This window comes from Perca flavescens, chromosome 13 (assembly GCF_004354835.1).
Source record: "Perca flavescens isolate YP-PL-M2 chromosome 13, PFLA_1.0, whole genome shotgun sequence".
Classification (NCBI taxonomy): Eukaryota; Metazoa; Chordata; class Actinopteri; order Perciformes; family Percidae; genus Perca; species Perca flavescens.
The window spans coordinates 31,042,239-31,061,895 of record NC_041343.1 but is presented as its reverse complement, the minus strand read 5'-3'; positions in this window follow the sequence as shown (position 1 = coordinate 31,061,895).

The following is a 19,657-nucleotide window of genomic DNA, read 5'->3' as shown; positions in this document are numbered from 1 at the left end:
CGCTCTGTGTCTCTGTCTTTCTCTCTCTGTGTCTCTGTCTTTCTCTGTGTCTCTTGCTGTCTCTCTCTCTCTCTCTCTCCGTGTGTCTGTCTCTCTCGCTCTATGTCTCTGTGTGTGTCTCTCTCTCTCTCTCTCTCTCTCCGTATGTGTCTCTGTCTCTCTCTCTCTCTGTGTGTGTCTGTCTCTGTCTCTCTCTCTCTGTGTCTCTCTCTGTCTCTGTCTCTCTCTATGTGTGTGGGTGTCTCACACACTCTCTCTCTCTCTCTCTCTCTCTCTCTCTCTCTCTCTCTGTGTCTCTGTATGTAAGTATTAAAAGTAAAGACCAATCCTCCCATTGTAGTGTGTGTAAAGGATCCAACCATTGTCTGTTTAATGGTCTCATCATCTCAGCTGGACTTGTAGTCCGTTATATTGTCGGCTAGTTTACTTTAGAATCAGACATCAGATTTTAGAAACTACATGCGTTCTGTGTGCAGGAATCTTAATGTGTAAAGTAACTAGTAACTAAAGTAATTAGTAACTAAAGCTGGAACAGACGAATGTAGCGGAATAACTAAAGTAACTAGTAACTAAAGCTGTAACAGATGAATGTAGCGGAGTAACTAAAGTAACTAGTAACTAAAGCTGGAACAGATGAATGTAGCGGAGTAACTAAAGTAACTAGTAACTAAAGCTGGAACAGATGAATGTAGCGGAGTAACTAAAGTAACTAGTAACTAAAGCTGGAACAGATGAATGTAGCGGAGTAACTAAAGTAACTAGTAACTAAAGCTGGAACAGATGAATGTAGTGGAGTAAAAAGTCCAATATTTCTCTCTGAAATGTAGCAGAGTAGAAGTAGAAAGTGGCACGAAAAGAAAAGACTCAAGTAAAGTACAAGTAGCTCAACATTTGGACATAAGTACAATACTAGAGTAAATGTACTTAGTTACATTCCACTACTGAATTTTGATCGGTGGCTTCCCATTGGCAGGGAATATTCCTGTCAGCATGCAGATTAGATTTTTATTCTGTTCCCCAATTAGCGTTGATGGGACGCTGCTTTTCAGTGCGGCCCCCAGCGTTGTGATTTAGGCCCAGCCAGCACAGCTTTCAGCCCGACAGGCCCAGAAACAACAGGGTTAGGAGGCTGACAGCCGTCTGACAATTTGTTCATCAGTGCCATCAGGGAGGGAGCAGCCCCATGCTGGGCCTGTAATCATCTGACAGGATCCCTCCACAGCGGCAATCTCTCACACACACACACACACACACACACACACACCTCACTCCGACACGTCTCTTCCTCTCCGTCTGTAATCAGGGAAGAATTGAGCCAAAAACTGCCCGTACTATTTCCAAACCAGTAATCAGATTAAAGTTACTTATCCAAGTCACTGTGCGTTACTATTTTTGTCATTTTCCTTAATAAAAATTAGTGATGTGCGATACCACTTAATTCCTATTCGATCCGATACCAAGTAATACCCAGGCTGGTGTTGCCGATACCAATACCAATACTTTTTACGTATTTTATTTGTAGTGTGATGTAACAACTAGTTTAAAGTAAAGTTAAAAAGTAAGCTGTAGGCTTACCAATTCCAAATTATGGGCCCTATCTTGCACCCAGCGCAATTCCCTTTGTACACCGACGCATGTATCATTCCTATTTTGCACCCAACGCACAGCAGACTTTTCCCTCCACAGACACACATCGGTAAATTAGGGAATGTATTTGCGCTCCTGGGGGCAGTTCAGCAAAAAGAGGAGGCGTGTTCAGGCGCAAATGTTCCCCGGTGCTATTTTGCAGTTTCAGAAAACAATTCCGCGACTGACCAGGAAAAACCTGGTCTAAAGTCAGTGGTGCGTTATTCAGATGCTATTTATTTTGCTATTTTACTGCAAACCATACATAATTACAAGGAAAAATATTACTGAAAATGCACTTCAGGTGTTTGGATAGGTCAGGAGGAACTTTACAGTACAGTCCTCAAAAAGTTGCAGGATTCTTCGTGGCTTGTTGAATCATGGATGTGTTGATGACATAAATGAGGAAATATTAGAGGACTTAAGGAGACGTGATGTTGAACTACGGCGGGATCTGATCCGGGAGTAAAGCGCGATGTGCTCCTGGTGGAGCGGGTGGACGGAGATGGAGTGGGGGGGAGGAGGAAGAGGCACAACAGGAGCAGGTGGTGCGTTTGGAGGCCCACGCTCCATGGCTGCAGCAATCCTCTCCAGAGTTGAGGAGATGCGCCCGAGAGGCCGCAGCAACATCGCCACCCGGCCAAGACGGGCATTTATTACTTTGCCGCATCCCGGACAGCTCCCGCTGGCGTGCGCCAGGCAAATCCGCCGTTATAATAGCAATCCGCCATGGAACAAGCGCACCTGCTCTTAAAGGGAATGTGAGATGACGCTCTGATTGGTTTATTGCACATTACGCCCAAACCACACCTAGCTACTTCAGACCAACCCATTTTAGATTTGCGTCGGGCGCAAGACTCATTTATCCCACCGGTATCATAGCAACAGCGCCCGAAATCCGCCCACAAAGCTACTTGCGTTTCACGTTTGATACTTGCGTTTCAGATCGTTAAAATAGGGCCCCGTGTCACATTTGAAGAAACATTTGGAGTCGCAGCGCTGCAGTCAAACTTACAGAGCAGGTCCCAGCAGGTGGAGCGAAGCAGAGAGCAGGAGGTCCCCCCACCACCCAAACAACAAAAGCTGGAAAACCAGTAAGTGGGGGAGAGTTGAGGAAGTTGGTCGGGCAGTATGTATGGAACACGGCTGACTCGCTCTCTTTCGCGCCATAATAAACCAGATCCTACTACTGGTAACACTGAGCTGCCTCACAGTAAACCGGTTGTCATGTTTATGTTGAGGCTGTGGGGGTGTTGTCGGCAGTTGCTGAATGTAACTAATAAAGTAACTTGTAATCTAACTTTGTTACTTTTAAAATCAAGTATTCTGTAAAGTAACTAAATTACTTTTAAAATCAAGTAATCTGTAAAGTAACTAAGTTAGACACTTAGTTGCTGGTGTTGATGCACTGTACGTTTTCTATCAGCCCTAATTCTGTTAGCCGCTCGCTAATGCTTTTTTTCTCTTGGATCCTTCTTATAAAGTATGGTCCGGGAACCTGAAATGGGGCCTTTTATTCCTAAATTCTTGTTACACAAACGGCAAATCTCCTTTACCGACATGTTGCTAGCTTGCTGAGCTAACAAGCTATGCTTTGCCTGCAGCAGCAGGGGCGGGCTTGTGGTTGTATTTTCATACGCTTCGTTGATCTAATTGGTTGATTTGGCCCGTCTATCACCAACTATAGTTGGTGATAGACAGATGGTTCATCCAATCAGCTAACCAGGATTTTCGCCCCTTCCCAAAAGTGCTCCAATGGAAAGTTCCCAGATGGATATGCCGAGCAAATGGGAAGCAATCCATCTGGTGGAGTCAGGTTATGTTCTCATAGGGGATGAATTGAATCGCCCCGCTGCCTGTGGAAACCCAGCGTTATGGTCACTAGACAAATAGCTACAAGACAAATCTAATGCTAAGTGTCTAATGCTAAGTGTCTAATGCTACGTGTCTAATGCTACGTGTCTAATGCTACGTGTCTAATGCTACGTGTCCATAGATTTCTTTTCACGGAAGGGTCGCCCTGCTTCCCTGTTTTAGAGACAGCGGTTTCCTCCTCGGCAATTTCCTCTGCTAGCAAACAACAGAAAAATGCATGTAACGTCAGACATAACGTTAGCTTTGTGTCTTCACGTTCTTCCTGCCGATTCCTCACGTCCGTGTCCACTTTTGTCTTCATAAAAGCTCAGTTTTTCAGGTCGTAAGTTCTGGGCTCTTTAAGTTGTCGGTAGTTCATATCACCACACAGCAGCTTTTAGGCGTTTTTCGGTTATTTGCTAGCAGATGGAAAGAAAACACCCTCCGACAAATAGCGACGACTGCACCTGATTGGACCAACGCATCACGCGGGCTGTCTGCCGGCAGCTCATTTGTTAGACTATTATAACAATAGTTAACCGAAATGTGTGTTTCTGTAGCATTGTGGGTATACGGGAGTAAAATATAGTGTACATCGTGTGTTGTGGGTATTTTATAGTGGACTATATAGTGAATCAAATTAATCGTGGAGAATTTGAACACCTCTACAAAATGGTGAACACACTATACAGTGCATTATTTCCGTGATAGGGAACGATTTCCAATACAGCTTATGAATGGGAAGAGTTACTAAATTACGCTGCATGGTGGACAGGTGCACATAATTCTACTGAAGTGAGTAAAACTGCCGGTGTATCAACTCTTACATTTTTTCCCCCCGCCAAGGAGCTTATGTTTTCAGCTCGGTTTGTCTGTCTGTTTGTTTTTCTGTCAGCAGGGTTACACAAAAAACGTCTAGTCTAATTTTCGTGAAGCGCATTGAACTCGGCAGCGTAGCTGAGCCGGCACAAACGGGAGCTGCGACACTGGGAAGAAGCAGGGAGCCGACTTGATTTATATTCGAGGAGACTTCCCCCCCCTCCCCTCCCCAATCCGATCCGGTCACAAACCAGAGGGAGTCTGTACGTCTCGTTATTCTCGGGACATCTCTACCGCCGAGTTGCCTTTTTCTATTTCATACTCGCTCCACCTGAAATGCGCCTGCGTCTCTCTATTTCTCTCTGTCGGTTCTCCACCTGTGGCCACCATTGCTCTCTGTCGTTATTGCTTTTCTTTTTTCTCTATCGACTTGTCGTTGTTCCTTTTATCAGCCCGTTTCCCCTCATGTCTCCTCTGGTTCTTTGTCCTTTTTAATTAGAGTCCAATCATCGACACCACGTTGAATTAATCTAATCTAAAACAAAAAATAAAAAAAGTCCAACTGAAAAATGAAGATCCTCATTGCTTTTCTCCGTCTTGTCTTTCTCTGTCACTGTTGCCTTCTTTTGCTCTGTCGACTTGTCTTTTTCCTTTTATGTTTCCCTTCATATCTCATTCATATTATTATTATTATATTATATTATAGACCAGTCATGGACACCACGTCGAATTGATCTAATTTCAAAAAAGTCCAACTGAAGATGAAGATCCTCATTACTTACTTGTCTTTCTGAATAAGTAGTAGCAATTCTTTTAGAAAAAATTAAATAAACTTAAAGGAACACGGCAACTTATTGGGACTTTAGCTTATTCACCGTAACAACATACCACTATATTCTCAGAAAGGTGAAGCACTGCTACCTCTGCTACTTGGGCGGAGTGACATGCTTGCAGCACACGGGAAGCCCCGAGAAGAAGTAGCAGTGCTTCGCCTTCTGAGAATATAGTCCCCAGTATGAATACGGTTAGAAGATGGCTGTGTGTCATGTGACCTTGTTATTAGTACACACTGTGACTATACAAATCACAACATGTAAATAGGAACATGTTGAAGTTATTTTGTCACTTATTGGGAGCAGTAGGCTAGATGGAGCCAGTTACCTCCTGGATCTGTGCTAAGCTAGGTTAGATGGAGCCGGTTACCTCCAGGATCTGTGCTAAGCTAGGCTAGATGGAGCCTGTTACCTACAGGAACTGTGCTAAGCTAGGCTAGATGGAGCCGGTTACCTCCAGGATCTGTGCTAAGCTAGGCTAGATGGAGCCTGTTACCTCCAGGATCTATGCTAAGTACGCAGATGAGAAGGGTATGTATGGACTTATCTAACTCTGGGGGGTACGGGGAATAAGACAAAGGCCCAATAAGTCAGCGTGCTCCTTTAAAACAGCCTAACCTAACAAGCATAACTTGTGTCTAGAAATATGACACTCTGATTGGAGAATAAGGGGGGAAAGGTTAAATAAAAACTTTGGAAAGCATTTTGGTGCCATGTCATTTCTCCGACGCTCCATTGTTCAGACCTCTCAATAAACCGAAAAATTCCCTTTTGGTTTTACAGCCCACTAGGTGCGTTGGAAAACATTTTCAACGTGTTGGATGTGTTGCTGAAATGTGCTTAACAAATAAAGCTGCCTTGCCTTGGAAGAAAAGGAAAAAACTCCCGCACTCCACTCTTGCCATAGTCCACCACCGTTTATTTACAGAAAACTAACGTTCGGGTCCCTCCGGACCTTCATCAAGAGTAAAATCACTTGGTTAGGGGTAGGAGAAGACTCTGGGTGGGGTTGAAAGCCGTATTTTTTTAAGCAACTCATTCTCATGAATGGGTTCGTACGATATTGTACGATAAATGTATGCACACCAATTCGCATGATATCCTACAAAAGTATGTGACCACCGGCTGGTCACGCTACGTGCGGGACAAGAACTGGACACAAAGCTCAGTCTCCTGTTTGAAAGTCCGGTGTTGTTTGACCCTTACCCAAGTTTCGCTCTATGACGGACTGAGCTTTTCATTTTTCATGAAATGCAACAAACGCTCAAAAAGTGTAACCAGCCAGTGGGTTGTTGGGACACATTCCCATCGCGCCCAAAAGCAACGCTTGGTCAGGTGCCTTTCGGCGTTTGTTATTGACGTCGTCCTCTTGGCGTCACTTTGTGACACTTTTAACTGACATGCGGCACAAGAACAAGACAAGTTATGTTAAGGAAAAGATGGTGGGTGGGGTTTACAAAATGTACATTTCAGTGACACGAAGAAAGGGACATGGGGTGAAAGTCCTGTGTTGTTGTTATATTTCTTGTGCGACTTTTTAAAAGCCTTTCTCTTCTTGTATCCGTCTTCTGATTGGGTCATTACTTATTGGCCACAAACTCAAACTTGAATTAAACGAGAACGCGAAGCAATGTGGATGGATGGTGAGGATTGTCATAGTGCATCACTCCCCCCTCTCTCGCCCTCTTCCCACATCTAATTTTCTCTGCTGTCTATTATTATCTCTCTTCTCATCACCTCGGCTCAGCCATCTGCCCATCGCTCACTCCGTTTTTTTTTCGACACTTCAATCTGTATCTATTGTCCAATTTATACTCGTTTTAATAGTTTCTTTCTGACTTTGTCTTCCCATAAATCTGTAAGATTATTATCACGTGTATAATGTGGAAGGGAACCTCATGCAGTCCAGGCAAGGGCGTAGGTTTGGTTTCAACATTTGGGGGGGGGGGGACACACATTATAACCGTGGAAAAATGTGAGCGTCAAAACCTTAATTTCCTGCAATTTTTTATGCAACAATTTGTGTAGCACAAGCAGACACAACTATTGTTTTCCTTCAGAACATTTATAGATCTTGACATTTCCTACCGCACTTGATGGCAGCATTTCACGGAGAAAGAGAGAGACTATAGGGGTGTCTGATATCTTTTGGGAAACATATTTAAAAGTTAAGGATATATACATGTTTTGAGCCCCCTGAACTGTTAATTTTTTTACCGATTTTGGTATAGTGGGTTGTCTATTTTTTGTTTATTATTTGAGGGGGACAAATCTCCCTCTTCTAAATATTGGGGTAAGGGAGGGTAAATCCCACATATCTTATGATTGAACACTGAGATGTGTCCTGAAACAACAAATGTTAAAATATAAGGAAACATTTGTACTACACTAGTAAACAGTTTTTCACACATCAATGTGTGACATTAACCTTTTTTAACGTCTGGCTCCGGCCCTGTTTTAGTCCGGACCAAAGTGGGTTACTGATCAGATGACGTCGCCATCCACAGAGCCACAACCGGGGGGGTTTAATTTCAGCAATTATTGAGATTAAGTCGTACATTATTTGACCCTTCATTGGTTTTAAATATAACTTTCTAGACAGCTGTTTTGGAGCTCCCTCAGTGCTGATTGTGATTACTGATGATTTCAGAAATTACAGATGGGTCAGGTTGTCATGTTAATCTGAGGTTGGCACGTACTGTAATATTCTAAGAATTTGTGGACCTAAGAAAAGATTAATGGGACAAAGAAGGTTGAGATATAGCCCATCTGATGTTGGACCGTCACTCAGAACACACACTACGTTGTTATCGTAGCCTATCCTACCATTTATATATAGCCTACTGATTGAGTTAAAGCAATACAACGTCGGCAGTATTGACTGCAAAATATGTTACAGAATATTTCGTTCCGTATGACAGGTGCAATATTTTAAAATCTTCTCTCTGAAAATTTGTATTACAATTATATCTACATTGATGTCAAAACTTCGAGACTTTCAACATCAACATGTCATTTATTAATATGCATTCGTGTCTAAACGACATATAAACATATTTTCATATTATATTTTGCCTGGAAACGCTTCCAACACGCTTGCGTCTCGTGTGAAAAATAGGCGTTGGTTCACGCGTCTCACGCAGGCAGTGTGTAAGCTCTAACCTTAACTAACTAACTAACTAACTAACTAACTAACTAACTAACTAACGCACGCCACGCGGCTGACACGCTCGCGCGATGCGTCCAGTTTGTAACCGATAAATGGGACAAAGAAGGTTGAGAAAGTCCAACTGAAGGTACAGTTTTAGTTGCGGAGGATTCAGTTTTAAAGTCCTTGTATAAAAGCTTGGCGATCAGCCGACTGAACCTGGGCTGTTGGGAGCTGAAGCCGCTCTCAGGGTAAATCTGCATCCTCTTACTTCGCAAGCACCATTGAAATGTCAAACTATATACTCCCTGTTTCTAGGCGTGTCTCCTCGTAATCCTTTCACGCCGGGGAAAAGGATTACTCACTTCTCAAGACATTAGCATACGTAGACGTTCACGTCTGTTCCACAGCGCTTCACTCAGACTCTGCTCCGTGTGTGCATCCGGACTCAGACACAATAAGGCTCTGGCAAAAACTTGAACTCCACTGCTGCGGGACAGTGATGGATGTCATTTCTCTGCAGGAGAAGAATCGATGCAAAGACTCTGGAGACTCATCCAGACCCAGACACAACGACCGCAGCGAGAGAGACTCACAATGGGCCCCAATTATCAATCAGAAACAGCTGAGAAAAAATAAAATCGATTTTGCATCTGTATATCAGCACGTGCAGGGATTCTAAAAAGAAATGTTCTTGACCTTTTGGTTAATCAATACGAAGATATGAAACTCACTTTTCTTGTCTCACCTGGGAGCCGCACAGTCCTCGACACCCAGGGAACTTTTGAGGACACTTCAGACGAGAGAGATGTTTACATCCGGAATGAATTGGTCTCGCATTGCCAGACCTTCCTCCACAGCGCTGCGGAGGAAGATCTGGCTAGTCCACACATTCCTGGACGGGAGAAAAACGTACTCTGGTTTATTGGCAATTTCTTTAAACCAATCACAATCGTCTTTGGGCGGTGCTAAGCGCCGGACGGAGCCACGGTGCCTCTGCACTCAGTAGTTTAAGTCGTGCAACAGAAAACTCTGATTGGACAGATAGTCTAGCTAGCTGTCTGGATTTACCCTGCAGAGATCTGAGGAGCAGTTAACCATAGTCCTCACAAATCAGCCAAAGCTTAAAATTACAACACAAATGAAGAGGAAGGGGACGGTCATCGGGCACCGGAGCAATCCCGGAAGTGGAACGTCATGGATATAGACTAGGAATGAAGATGTTCATTCATTTTATACATGCAAAGTGCCATTTAAACTCTGCTCGCACCACGTAAAAAACCCTCCAAGACCCCCTAAAGTGTGAGGGTCTGGGTATCATTGGAGAATCAATAATTAATTTGTTATTAGAAAAAAAAAAAAGTATATCTGTTATTTGTTTCAAAACGAAAAATGGAAAAAAAAACATTACTGGCGTCAGAAACAGCCCGTTTTTAGTTTTTGCCATTTCCTTTAATCATTATTCCTTTTTGATTGAAAGATGAAAAACAATTACTTGTATCAATTAAAAGAAAAGATGGAAGTCACTTGGGTTGTTTTGTTCTTTGAACATCATTGAAAATAAAGACAGGAGACCCGGAGGTAAAAGTAAATGTGTCCAAATACAAGCACCCTAGGGTTAGGGTTAGATGATTCTTAATTCAGCAGTAGGATTAGGGTTAGGGGTTAGAAGACTCTTAATTCAGCAGTAGGATTAGGGTTAGGGGTTAGAAGACTCTTAATTCAGCAGTAGGATTAGGGTTAGGGGTTAGAAGACTCTTAATTCAGCAGTAGGATTAGGGTTAGGGGTTAGAAGACTCTTAATTCAGCAGTAGGATTAGGGTTAGGGGTTAGAAGACTCTTAATTCAACTGTATTATTAGGGTTAGGGGTTAGAAGACTCTTAATTCAGCAGTAGGGTTAGGGGTTAGAAGACTCTTAATTCAGCAGTAGGATTAGGGTTAGGGGTTAGAAGACTCTTAATTCAGCAGTAGGATTAGGGTTAGGGGTTAGAAGACGGTAGAAGAGGGTTAGGATAGTTTGGATCCCGGTGACCTCCCCATGCATCCAACGACTATGTAGTTGAAATGGAGGTCAAAGGTATGCCTGGGCGCATGTCACTCAGGTCCTCTTTACTGTATGCCATTGGACCCAATAAATGAGAATAGAGGGTTAGGGGGTTAAAAGAGTCTTAATTCAGCTGTAGTATGTACGGTGTGGAGGATGTGTTGCAGATTTCTACTTGAATCAAACAAACGCAGGGGGCATCCAGATGAAATGAATGAGGTTTAATTTTTAACCTAAAAAAAAGAATAAGTTGTTGCGTAAAATCATATGCGATAGGTACGATGAACTGAAGGAAACAACAAACACACACACCTCACGTTTCCCTTAACGGTCAGGGTTGGAGTCCAACAGTTTCATGCACCTTCCTCCCTCCCCACCCTAAACTTTCCTCTCTCTCTCTCTCTCTCTCTCCATTTACTTCTCTCCCACTAGGACACAAAAGCCAAAAACAAACAGTCTTGGTAAAAAGCAAAGTAAGTGTCCCTCTTACGGCCCTGCCGTTGAATCTGTCAGACCACTGTCCTGCCCTCTGAAAATCTGACGCACTGTCATTGAAATATCTTTCCATTTTGCAGCGTAATTGCAGGAAGCTTTGGGTTGAAAGAAAGAGAAGGGAGGGGGGGGCATTAGTGAATTATTGGAGACAATTGGATTGCCTTTTCTCTTTTTCTTATAGTGCTGAGCCCAATAAAGAAACGTAACGGGTATCTTTGGTGGAACGCTGTGTTTATGTAATAGCCTGATCTCTGTCCCGGTTACAGCTCATGAGCCTGCTGATTATTTGCTAATTAACTGGCAGTAAATATGAATGGGAAAACCATTATGCAAAAATAAAAAGAAGCTGCTGATATCACTGAGAAATGTAAAACCAGGGTTTCAATAATAATAATTAATACAATAAATAAAAACCCAGCAAAGAAAATGACTTAAGCATTTCCGCTGCGCAACTGTTCTCTGTTTACTGCCATTGTGTAATTATGTGAAAGCCCCAATAACATGTAGGCTATAAAAGGTTTTCACAGTGTAGCAAAAAGAAAAGAAAAAAAGAGAAAATGCTCTCCGTCTCTCCCAGGAACGCTGTGACAAGTTGAGCATTATGCGATGTCCCGGGAGACTCGGAGGAATGGGCCAATTTGCAAAAGCAATAGCGCTCCAGTCGCGAATAAATCACCGCAACCTGAAAGGTATCAAGAGTTGGCGGGTTGCCAAAGGGGAGGGGGGATGATGATGATTATGGGATTAACGTTTTGGGGAAAGTGTGTGTTTTTTTTGCACCATCCGTCACAGAAGCGATTAAAGTCATACAGAACCTACAACAAGAAGTGACAACGGGAGGAAATTAGAAAGCTGTGGGGCAGCAGACGTCCACGCCGAAGTTGTTTGGCTGGAACGAGCCGCGTCTCCGTCCACCTGGTGCTCCGTCATCTCGCCTGTGGACGGCTCGCTGCGTCACGCTTTATAAAATGCTTCTGTCAGTAAAGTTCATATGAGAAAACCTACGTGCATTTGGCCGAACATTGACTTAGACTCAGTGTTAGGGCCTGGGTACCGAATTCAATACTTGAGAGGCTTCAACCGGATTGCCTCTAAAAGTATCCAGCATACAAATATGCCTTGTCATTCGATACCCAATTTCAGTACCTAAGGAGTAAATCTCATCAGCGTCAGTGAGCCAATAAGCATGCAAATTCTTCTCTTGAACTCTACTCCAGCATAGTGTAACCAAACTAGCTCTATAGATTAGTGATGCTGTTTATGTCAAATTTTGACCCCACGTGTTATGTAGCCTCACTTCAAAACAGAAACATCAGACAGCTTCTGCCTCTCTTTAGGTGGCAGGATTGAAAATCAAAATGATTGTATGTGTTCTTGTTTCAGGACAATGAAACAAGAACACATACAATCATTTTGATTTTCAATCCTGCCACCTAAAGAGAGGCAGAAGCTGTCTGATGTTTCTGTTTTGAAGTGAGGCTACATAACACGTGGGGTCAAAATTTGACATAAACAGCATCACTAATCTATAGAGCTAGTTTGGTTACACTATGCTGGAGTACAGTTCAAACAATGAACGGTGATATTTCCCCCCAGTAACAGAACTTTTGCTCCGTTGAGTTGCCGGTGCAGTCAGAGAGACTGACGGGAAATGACAGGAAGTTGAAGTCATTTTAAAACTTAGGGCTGCGTCATCCAATACCCGATTTCAATACCGAAGGAGTGAACCTCATCAGCGTCAGTGAGCCAATCAGCACGCAGCATGCTTCTACTGAGATCTAATAATGTCTGTGATTGGCCGTCTAACGTTACACGACGTAGAGACACGCAGGAAAAAACTCTTCGTTACGCACAGAGACGGGGCTCACGTAGCAGGAGCTGAAAGATAACTAAAAAGATTTGTAAAACTTAAGAATCATCGGTTAGGAACCGGTATCAAGTCACGGTATTGGTATTTTTTTTTAACGGTACCCAGCCCTACTCGTTGGGCAAAGGCCTTTCCTCTGAGGTACAGTTGCACACTAGCTGCAGTCTTCTCCTGAACAGAGGTGGCGCTAATGAGGAAAGGCTACCGACTTTGCTATTTCTACGGACCAGAAGAAGAAGAAAATGGATGATGAGAAGCACTGTGAATACTTCAGAATGTCTGCACAACGATTCGATGAGCTACTTGGTGGGATCAAGCCTTTCATTCATCATAAAATAACTCATCTTATTCTACCTCGTTTAAGAATGCTCGATTCTGATTGGCTGGGAGGAGGGCGTTAACCCGGCAGGTTGCCCGCTGACTGAGCACAGCGTCATCAAATAGTAGATCAATAATGGCGCTTTGGATTTTTTTTCTATCACAGAGGTCCATTGTAAAAATAAACCTTGTTTAAAAAAAGGTTTCTAAAATGTGTCCGAAATCTATCGGAGGATCAGTCGATACATAGTTTTCACAAGCAAGATACGACGTAGCAACTACGTTATTAAACAAACGTTAGTGATCAGGTGCAGCCTTGTGTGGTTGCTATAGATACTAATTAAGGTTAGCTACAGTTGAGCTAACATTATTCGCCGTAGTTCTAAACATTACAGTGTTTATACTTGGAGTAGGTCAGTTTACCAGAGAGACTTGCAGTCATGGTGCGTTCTTTTTGTCCACCGAAGTCGATCTACGAGTCGTTTTTTTCAGGAGTTACGAACCGGAAGTTGCAAAAAGAACGCCCCCGAGGTCGTATATATACGACTCGTCAAGTCGTCTGAACTCAGAGGACCCCGAGTTCACTTTCAAAGATGGCTACGTCGTGCATCACACGTAGTAAACATTGTGGTTTTCTACAATTTTAAGCAGTTTTGTCTTTGTTGTAACCAAATGAAGAAGTCGTACACATAGCGCTGTATACTGCTACCTATAGACATGTCTCTACAGTCTTATTAGGAGTTAAACATAGTGCTGTATACTACTACCTATAGACATGTCTCTACAGTCTTATTAGGAGTTAAACATAGTGCTGTATACTACTACCTATAGACATGTCTCTACAGTCTTATTAGGAGTTAAACATAGTGCTGTATACTGCTACCTATAGACATGTCTCTACAGTCTTAACAGGAGTTAAACATAGTGCTGTATACTGCTACCTATAGACATGTCTCTACAGTCTTATTAGGAGTTAAATACCGCCTGATTAGTTATTTTGGAGCTTGTGCAGCTGAAATTGGCTAGAGACGCTCGGTTGCTATGACAACAATGGCTTTAAGCCGAGTCTGGAGCAGAAAGCAGAGCAGTAGCCTAACGTTAACGTTAATCAAAACGTAATTTTCATGTATCAAACTGTGAAATATATTTGTGTAATATGTCAATAACTGGGTGAATAGAATCCTAAATGTTACTAAAAATGTTACAAAAATCCATCTTTTCTCCGACTCGTAGTATCATGTGCCAAAAAGAACGCAACAACCCCGCAGGTTATTTGCTTTTCGACACGGATGTGACGTCACACTCGAGCTACTAGTCGCGGTTACAAGACAAAGAGAACGCGCCATCACTCTGAGAGTCCTGGCATCCTGGTTGCCCTTGAACTCATCCATGCTTCCTGTTTCCGCCCTTGTCGCGCGGCGCTGAGAGAAAAAAATAAATAGATAAAAGAGTTGTGCACGCCCTCTGGCCGCGCACTTCAAATCCTGGCGTGCCAGCGAGATCTGCGTCATTTTGACGTCACATTGTCGCGCGACAGGTCGGGAACGGCGACTGTAAAGAGGCCTTAAAGGGTTCAGTGTGCCTGCACAAAGTGTCGTCCCAACACATTTTCATCCAAATATAGAAACCTTTTTATTTTACAATTTCAGCAAAAATATCATACAATTCCAGTTTAATTGTACAGTTTTGTAAAATATCTAAATACAGTTTTACAGTTGCAATGTCAGTAGAAAAAAATATTGGATTTTTTTTTTGTATGAGATACAAAATGTACACTCCCCTACACATCCAAAGTCACTCGCGTGTAAAGAGGTTTCTCTGCACCGCTCGCCGAATTTTAGTCCGAAAATTCGCCACTTAAATGATAAAAGTATTTCAATATGGCAACAACAAAAAAAATGCAGCGCATTTACCGAGCCCTCACTCCAAAAACTGTGGGAACGTATTGTGAACACAACAAAAGAAATGTGTTTGTGTACTTGGAACTGGATCTTCACGCTGTCGAATGCTGATCGAAGAAGTTGTCATGATTCACAGTAACAAGAGGTTTTAATACGTTACCACAACAGCTGGAATAAAGCCACCAGTAAACAAACAGTAACCATTCAAGTTTCCAGTTCAGTCCAAAGATTCGCGATGAGACTTGTCTTTTCTTGGTTCTCTTTACTTTTCCCTTTTCTCCTTCGTCCTGCCTTTACTGCATGAACTGCTTTGATGCCTTGTCATCATCTGTGCTTGCGCTTGTTTGTGCCTGCTTCAGTTGGGTGCCACATGTTTGTATGTCTTACTCCATTATGCTTAAGGCTGCTTTAATTATACACGTAATGTAATTTATATTTTTAGGATGCCTATTTACAACTGGTCGGGCACTACAGCTGGAAATTAAGCCGTGGCTACGTACGTAGTTACGTGGAGATACCGACCCTATGCCGTAGCCTAAGGCGCACATCTCCAAAAATGTAACTACACATAGCTCGGCTGTGGCTTGGTAGCGTTGCATTTCCCCTGACTCATCTCCTGGTTCTCCTTCTCCGTCAACAACATGAAATCAAGGAGAGGGTTAACTTCTCCTGCTCCAGATCTCCCACTGTGGTCAGAAAAAACAGGGGAGACTCTTGGTTTCTCTCACTAGGACTCTAGAGTCGCAATTCGCTCTGAAGATAATCCCTGTCCCTCTCTCACTCACTCTACCACACACTCCCCACGCACACACACACGTGCCGGACCTGCTATTCTGTTAAAGAGATCGACGCACACACCAACGCACAAGTACCGACTTCCGGCCACTTACGCAGGCTACGGCAAAAGCTCTGCGTGGAGCCTGCGCACAACCATTAAGTCAGGCTTTAGCCGTAGAGGTGAAAGCTGCTCCGTTGACTTTACAGTTAAGGTGGACTGTCCACGAAAAGTTGGAAGTTAGAACGGAAGTACAGAGAGTTGTTTCTATGCAGATGATGTAACGTCTTGTCGCATCAGTGTGAGCTGGCAGGTTGCAGACTGACGCGTAGTTGCAACTTTCAACTTGTCTCGTCGCAGAATCTTTGGTCTGAACTGGGCTTGAGACTCGACCCAAGTTACTCTCTGATGTCATAAAAACATGTCAAGTGCAATGGAAAGGACAGGTACTATGTACTCTGATAACCCCCCCAAAAAAAAACAATAAAAGAAGCTTTCACAATTACAAACTCTACTTCAAGGGATACAGTTAGCAACATGTTGGGCAATACTTTGCCCCGGAGCGATCGTTTAAGGTCTATTTCTGCAGTGACTGTTGATCAAAGCTCAGAGGAATGATTCTGTAAAGATGGGAGTTTAAACAGTAATGGCACGGATGTTCATTCACGCTTTGACATCAGTTAAACCATTAGACCAGTGCTGCATTTCAGCCCAACATGTTGCCATGTGTATTCAGCCCTCTACACGAGTACAGTGTTACGCACATCGCCCCCGAAAAACAGTGTTTAAAAATGGACAAAGAAAAGGAAGAAGTGCAGAAAAAGTAAGAGGAATCTGGCTGTGGAAAGGTTTAGATGGGTGTTCAGTTTGGTCCTGTAGCCGAAACATCAGCGACTCAGGCTACATTTACATCGCTACGCTTTGGTTTTTAAACGTAAAACGTTTTGAGCCAAAAGCGATCTCCGTGTACACCAGTGTTTTTACCTCCAGTAGAAGAACTAATCTCTGTTTAAACTAAGACGCCCAAACCAAAATATCTCATCAACAGTCACCCAGGTATACTGGGCATAAACAGGAAGCAGCGTGAGGACTCCGCCCACTACTGGTAATTGCCATGGTAACGTTAGTATATTCATTTTCAAACCAAAACGCAGCGATGCAAACGTAGCCTTAACAATTCTACAATAATGTAGAAGCTGTCCAGGCGTGGAGCTAGAACACTAGGGGAGGAAAGACACAGAAACCCCAAAATACATTAAAAACTCTCTACGCTCTTCTATCAGGAGTGCAAAGTCACGATTGTGACCGTGCTGAATAAAAAGGTGACTGACGTAATATCACTTCGCTTTTTCCATTTCAGCGCTCCCTTATGTCTCGGCTGTATGGATTTCTAAGGTTAAAATGAAGTGTCTATCTGCACAACTGCAGAAGAATCATATAAGCATCGTTCTCCAACTCTGCAAAATGTATCGCTCAAGAGTGCCGAGTGACGAAATATCTGTCGTTTTGTTGGAGAGTTGATAATGACGAAAATCTGCAACTTCAATCCAGATTTATTTTGCAATTAATAAGGCTGGCTTCAAAGAATCGATTCTCCAATTAAAAGCGGTCAGTTCTTAATGTAAACATTAACCTGGTGCATTATATATATATATATTTTTTATTTTCTGTTTATCTGATTTCAAGGGTATCAATTTGTGTCTCTCTCTCTCTCTCTATATATATATATATATGTCTGTTTTTATGTTTGTATACATACAGTATATTTTTGTCTTTGTGAAGCACTTTTGTGCAAACTTGTTTGCTTTTAATGAGCTATATAAATGAAATGAATTTAAACTTAAACGATTATTAAAAACACACTTAAGTTTCTTTTCTCTTGTACAATTTACAATATTAGTTATCTGAGAATCCCTTTTATATCCAAGCTCTCTTGCTTTCACGTTTGAATACCCAATAATGATTTATTAATATATTATCAATCCAAGCTGCGCAGACACATGTAAATTTAGCAAACGAATGTGTCCAAGCCAGCCTAATTAGCAACTTAAAAGTACCTTGACTTAGGTACAGTATGTTGAGGATATGACTTTTAGTTTTTAGGTCTACATCTGACTGTAAACAATCTAACCGTGTGTTCACACCGCGTGCATTTCATGCCAATTGCGCAGCGCGATTACAGACAAAGCCAATGCAAAGACTAGGAGGGTAACAATACCCCAATCGGTGTCTGGTTACGATCCGATCATCAACGATGCAATCGATGCAAAGTGAAAACATCGATTCATAGCGACATCTTTACAATGCGCCTTTATTTTGAAATTCCCATTCTATATATTCTTTTTATGAAAAAGAATAGTTAGTTTTTCATTTAAATGTTTGCTCTTTGCGCTTTGCCAAGGTCCTAGAAAAGGGCTGTATTTTCATTCCGTTAGCAGACTTATGAAAGAGGCTAGAGGTGTGTGTGTGTGTGTGTGTGTGTGTGTGTGTGTGGCCGATATTGGCAATATCCCTCTGACCTAACACGCAGGACCGGCAAAGACGGCTTGGAACCAAATGCCAAAAATGACCCTCTGTGAATGTCGGGCCAGGAGTTACCCAACACACAAGCACTTTGCCAAGGTCCCAAAGATTTTTGAAAGGAGCCAGTTTCCCTAAATTAGGCCAACGTTTTACCATGTACCTATGGCACTTCATATTAATGTCTGTACTGTTCTTCTTTCTTAGTTAAATGTGTGGTGTTTATTTTTGTGAGTTTAAGTGCTGCTCTGTATTTTTGTCCCCATAGGAAAATGTAATGCATGTTTCGATGTTAGAGAAATTACGCGAAGGAGCAAGCATCTTAAATGCATCACCTTTTTTACTATATGTGAAACTGTGCATGTTTTAATGTGTATTTTGGCACGTTTTCTACTGATGTTTGAAATGTGGTGAGTGTTTGCTGTTGTGCTGAGTGCAAAGGTATTCTATTTAGGTTTCCTCTGGATATGATCAGGACAGTCCAGGCCTGTACGGACACGTTTCATGTCTGTTCCGGTTGATTTCTTGCCTCTTGGGCCTACGATAGCCTCACATCTGTTTCTGAGGAGGACGGCAAAGCGCTTGTGTGTTGCTCTGTCTGGAAGAGCCTAGTAATACAACTGACCTGTGTTAATAATATTGTCCCAAACAATCAAAATCAAATCGTGGCAGACTTACTGATATCAGCAAATATCGTATCGTTGTACAAAGAATTGATAGAATATCCTATCGTGATAGAAACGTGTGATTAACCCCCCAAGTGAAGACGCGAATGGATGCCAATTCGTGGCGGGCGAAAGGGAATGCCGCAAACACACCAACTGTTGGACAGTGTCGTATCCCCGTGAGTTGGAACTAGGGACGGACTGATTATTGGCCCTGGCTGATTATCGGGCCCTTTCTTCGGCAGTTTGCAGATTACTTGTATCTGCGTCACACACAACACTATCTGACTCTCTGTTACTGGGGATTATGTTGAAAGCTTCTCATTTATTAAATGATTGATTAAACTAAGTTTTGTGTTGGAGTTCGTAACATTCCAAAATCTTAATTTTTACTTAAAGATTTTCATTTTCATTGTAAATGCATATTGGTTCCAAAAAAAACGTTTTCATTAAGTACTGATAATCGGTATCGGCTTTGAAAAACCATTATCGGTCGATCCCTAGTTTTTAGGCACCGATAAAAATCGCCTCTATGGAGTATCGAAAATGCCTCGTCATTCAATACCCAATTTCAATACCTAAGGAGTAAATCTCATCAGCGCCAGTGAGCCAATCAGCACGCAGCATGCTTCTACCGAGATCTAATAATGTTTGTGATTGGCTGTCTAACGTTACACGTCGTAGAGGCAGGAAGGAAAAACTCGTAGTTTTTGTTTTGTACGTTTTTTTCTGATATTTGGAACCGATATACATTTCCCTGTAAATGCATATCGGTTCAAGATATCGGTTAT